General features: G+C 52.6%; 1 non-coding gene across 1 annotated transcript in view; it reads right to left on the minus strand.

The window, feature by feature from the left end:
* The window catches only part of LOC126146895 (small subunit ribosomal RNA), a 1,909-nt gene extending 275 nt beyond the window's left edge, over nt 1–1,634 (minus strand). Inside the window, exon 1 of the ribosomal RNA XR_007529812.1 lies at nt 1–1,634. This exon is cut by the window's left edge and continues 275 nt beyond it. This is a non-coding gene — a ribosomal RNA (small subunit ribosomal RNA).
* Between the last annotated feature and the right edge of the window lie 3,366 nt (nt 1,635–5,000).

Raw genomic sequence — 5,000 nt, forward strand, 5'->3', positions numbered from 1 at the left:
AGGTTCAGCGGGTTACCCCGACCTTTCGGCCTAGGAAGACACGCTGATTCCTTCAGTGTAGCGCGCGTGCGGCCCAGAACATCTAAGGGCATCACAGACCTGTTATTGCTCAATCTCGTGCGGCTAGAAGCCGCCTGTCCCTCTAAGAAGAAAAGTAATCGCTGACAGCACGAAGGATGTCACGCGACTAGTTAGCAGGCTAGAGTCTCGTTCGTTATCGGAATTAACCAGACAAATCGCTCCACCAACTAAGAACGGCCATGCACCACCACCCACCGAATCAAGAAAGAGCTATCAATCTGTCAATCCTTCCGGTGTCCGGGCCTGGTGAGGTTTCCCGTGTTGAGTCAAATTAAGCCGCAGGCTCCACTCCTGGTGGTGCCCTTCCGTCAATTCCTTTAAGTTTCAGCTTTGCAACCATACTTCCCCCGGAACCCAAAAGCTTTGGTTTCCCGGAGGCTGCCCGCCGAGTCATCGGAGGAACTGCGGCGGATCGCTGGCTGGCATCGTTTATGGTTAGAACTAGGGCGGTATCTGATCGCCTTCGAACCTCTAACTTTCGTTCTTGATTAATGAAAACATACTTGGCAAATGCTTTCGCTTCTGTTCGTCTTGCGACGATCCAAGAATTTCACCTCTAACGTCGCAATACGAATGCCCCCGCCTGTCCCTATTAATCATTACCTCGGGTTCCGAAAACCAACAAAATAGAACCGAGGTCCTATTCCATTATTCCATGCACACAGTATTCAGGCGGGCTTGCCTGCTTTAAGCACTCTAATTTGTTCAAAGTAAACGTGCCGGCCCACCCAGACACTCAATAAAGAGCACCTTGGTAGGATTTCAACGGGGTCCGCCTCGGGACGCACGAACACGCACGAGGCGGTCGCACGCCTTCGGCTCGCCCCACCGGCAGGACGTCCCACGATACATGCCAGTTAAACACCGACGGGCGGTGAACCAACAGCGTGGGACACAAATCCAACTACGAGCTTTTTAACCGCAACAACTTTAATATACGCTATTGGAGCTGGAATTACCGCGGCTGCTGGCACCAGACTTGCCCTCCAATAGATACTCGTTAAAGGATTTAAAGTGTACTCATTCCGATTACGGGGCCTCGGATGAGTCCCGTATCGTTATTTTTCGTCACTACCTCCCCGTGCCGGGAGTGGGTAATTTGCGCGCCTGCTGCCTTCCTTGGATGTGGTAGCCGTTTCTCAGGCTCCCTCTCCGGAATCGAACCCTGATTCCCCGTTACCCGTTACAACCATGGTAGGCGCAGAACCTACCATCGACAGTTGATAAGGCAGACATTTGAAAGATGCGTCGCCGGTACGAGGACCGTGCGATCAGCCCAAAGTTATTCAGAGTCACCAAGGCAAACGGACCGGACGAGCCGACCGATTGGTTTTGATCTAATAAAAGCGTCCCTTCCATCTCTGGTCGGGACTCTGTTTGCATGTATTAGCTCTAGAATTACCACAGTTATCCAAGTAACGTGGGTACGATCTAAGGAACCATAACTGATTTAATGAGCCATTCGCGGTTTCACCTTAATGCGGCTTGTACTGAGACATGCATGGCTTAATCTTTGAGACAAGCATATGACTACTGGCAGGATCAACCAGGGAGCTGCGTCAACTAGAGCTGAGCAGCCGGCCGCCCGGGAGTGTGTCCCAGGGGCCCGCGCGAACACGCAAGCGTCCGCTCAATTATTCTGCAAACAGGAGGAGGCTGAGCTCCCCTGCACAATACACCTCGAATCCCTCTCAGGTCCCGGCGGCGCGCAGCGCCGTCCTAAGTACTTGGTCGGGTTCGAGAGAGGCGCAATCGCCCGGAGTTAGGCGAGTAGACGCTTTAGGTGCGACCACCCGTGCTCCCAACTGAGCTTGCCGCTGCTCGACAGAGGCCCGGGAGCGTGCTGTCGTGGCATTGCCGGCGGGAGACAACACGCGCCACCTACGGTGACCGGCAGCTCCAACGCCAGCGCCACAGAAGGGCAAAGGCCCCACGTGGGTGCCGAAGCGAACTCTCCCAGCACAGCGCACGTGCCAACACGTCTGCACAACTGCGATACAAACTCACCAGAGAACCGCTGGGGCGACCGAGCAGCAGACGGCGTCGCGGCGCCGAGTGCCGGGCGGCGGCGGCATCCTCAACGCACACAGTCCTCAATCGGACCAGCACACTGCAGATGTCCACCGCGCTTCGCACCGGGCCGGCGAGGACCCACTTTGGGCTGCACGGCGCCGCGCGCAGGGTGCCCCCGGCGCGCAGCTGCGCCGCCTGCCGCGTCCGTCGGCCGGCGCGCTGCCACTGGGCGCCCCCACCAGCGGCTGTAGCGCGTGCGCCCACGCACGCGCGCGGCCAGCACGCCGGGCGGCCCCCCCTCACCGGCCGGGGACAGTCCCACCCACCCACAGCCGCGGTATCGCTTCACACCAGATTCACATTCACGTTCGTTGGTATGGTGGGGACCGCTTCAGTAGCTGTACCGATCGTTGCCCTCACAGATGTACCTCCAGCAAGGACAACCGCACCTCAAACGGGTTACCAGTTGTTCATTTGCGTAACGTCACCAGTAAAACGTACACGTCCATCCCCGTTTGCAAAGTTCAACTATTATTGCATGCCTCCTGTCAGGTGTCAAGACACACTACATCCGCTCACATCCACGCAACAAAATGTGCCCGACTAGAGGCACGTGGAAGGTGCCCCCGTACGTATGCGATGTCCATTGCGCGACCAACTGTCTACCGGCCTCTGTAGCATGTCGCAGATGTGGAACGCGGGGCACCGTGCTATCACATTGTGTGAGAAGAGACTACTACGTCTGCATACACGCGCCACTACATGAACAGACGGCTCATGCTGATCGCCATCCACTGCGTCCATTACTCCCACACGTCTCTATGGCGTACCACACTGCAATGCAGCTGTTATGGGGAGATGACACGTAGCTGTGTACACAACATTCTGAGCGGGTTGCGGTTGGACAATACATTAATGTAACGTGTCATATGCCAATTACAGAGCAGGGTAAAGCACAACTTGGGTTAGGTTAAGGCACAACTTGGGTTAGGTTAAGGCACAACTTGGGTTAGGTTAAGGCACAACTTGGGTTAGGTTAAGGCACAACTTGGGTTAGGTTTAAGGCACAACTTGGGTTAGGTTAAGGCACAACTTGGGTTAGGTTAAGGCACAACTTGGGTTAGGTTAAGGCACAACTTGGGTTAGGTTAAGGCACAACTTGGTTAGGTTAAGGCACAACTTGGGTTAGGTTAAGGCACAACTTGGGTTAGGTTAAGGCACAACTTGGGTTAGGTTAAGGCACAACGTGGGTTAGGTTAAGGCACAACGTGGGTTAGGTTAAGGCACAACGTGGGTTAGGTTAAGGCACAACGTGGGTTAGGTTAAGGCACAACGTGGGTTAGGTTAAGGCACAATGTGGGTTAGGTTAAGGCACAATGTGGGTTAGGGTTAAGGCACAATGTGGGGGTAGATTGCGGTACAAATTGCAATTACATTGCGGTGCAAATTGCATTACATTGCGGTGCAAATTGCATTACATTGCGGTGCAAATTGAGTTACATTGCGGTGCAAATTGAGTTACATTGCGGTGCAAATTGAGTTACATTGCGGTGCAAATTGAGTTACATTGCGGTGCAAATTGAGTACATTGCGGTGCAAATTGAGTTACATTGCGGTGCAAATTGAGTTACATTGCGGTGCAAATTGAGTTACATTGCGGTGCAATTGCGTTACATTGCGTGCAAATTGCGTTACATTGCGGTGCAAATTGCGTATTGCGTTACATTGCGGTGCCAAATTGCGTTACATTGCGGTGCAAATTGCGTTTACATTGCGGTGCAAATTGCGTTACATTGCGGTGCAAATTGCGTTACATTGCGGTGCAAATTGCGTTACATTGCGGTGCAAATTGCGTTACATTGCGGTGCAAATTGCGTTACATTGCGGTGCAAATTGCGTTACATTGCGGTGCAAATTGCGTTACATTGCGGTGCAAATTGAGGTAGGTTAAGGTGCAACACAGGTTAGGTTAAGGTGCAACATAGGTTAGGTTAAGGTGCAAGATGGGTTAGGTTAAGGTGCAAGATGGGTTAGGTTAAGGTGCAAGATGGGTTAGGTTAAGGTGCAAGATGGGTTAGGTTAAGGTGCAAGATGGGTTAGGTTAAGGTGACATAGGTTAGGTTAAGGTGACATAGGTTAGGTTAAGGTGACATAGGTTAGGTTAAGGTGACATAGGTTAGGTTAAGGTGACATAGGTTAGGTTAAGGTGACATAGGTTAGGTTAAGGTGACATAGGTTAGGTTAAGGTACAAACTGGGTTGTGTTATGGTACACATTGCGTTGTAGTACAGTACACGTTAGGTTTGGGTACGGTACACAATGTGGTATGGGATGGCGTGTTGTGGGGGGGAGGGGGGGGGGGAGGTTCGTTGATATCGACCGTAGGACGTGGATGCCCGAGGCAGCGTCAGTGTGTCAAAGGAGTTATGTCACGTCGGATGCGCTTTTCGCCAGTGAGAGGGGGCGAGCCGTGTCTGTGGTTGCGGCAGACCTGTGTGTTTCATTCCTGCCAGTGTGTTTGTGCTGTAAGACGAGGCAGTGTGGTGGTGATGGGGTGCACCCCTGTGTAGGACATGTGTGGGTGTTGGTGGCTTCTCTGAGCAATTGTGGTTGTCGGACGAGTGGGGTATTCTGTTTTATGATTGGACTCCCGTCTGGTTATCATAGCGTAGTTGGTGTACTGTGGCGGATAGGATGCACCGGACGTTGGTCCATGCTGGTGCTTAGTAGTTGTATCTGTGTCTGTTACAGGCAGAGAGTAGTGTGTGATAGAGTGTGTGGCTGACGTGTGGTTCATTTTGTGTGTACGGACGTTCAGCATGTATAGGGGCATTTGCGTATATAATCTATCATAATCTATCTATGTGGGCCTGCATAGTTTACTGAGCAGTGCTGTGAGGTGACTG

The sequence above is a fragment of the Schistocerca cancellata genome, unplaced genomic scaffold (genome assembly GCF_023864275.1).
Source record: "Schistocerca cancellata isolate TAMUIC-IGC-003103 unplaced genomic scaffold, iqSchCanc2.1 HiC_scaffold_836, whole genome shotgun sequence".
NCBI lineage: Eukaryota > Metazoa > Arthropoda > Insecta > Orthoptera > Acrididae > Schistocerca > Schistocerca cancellata.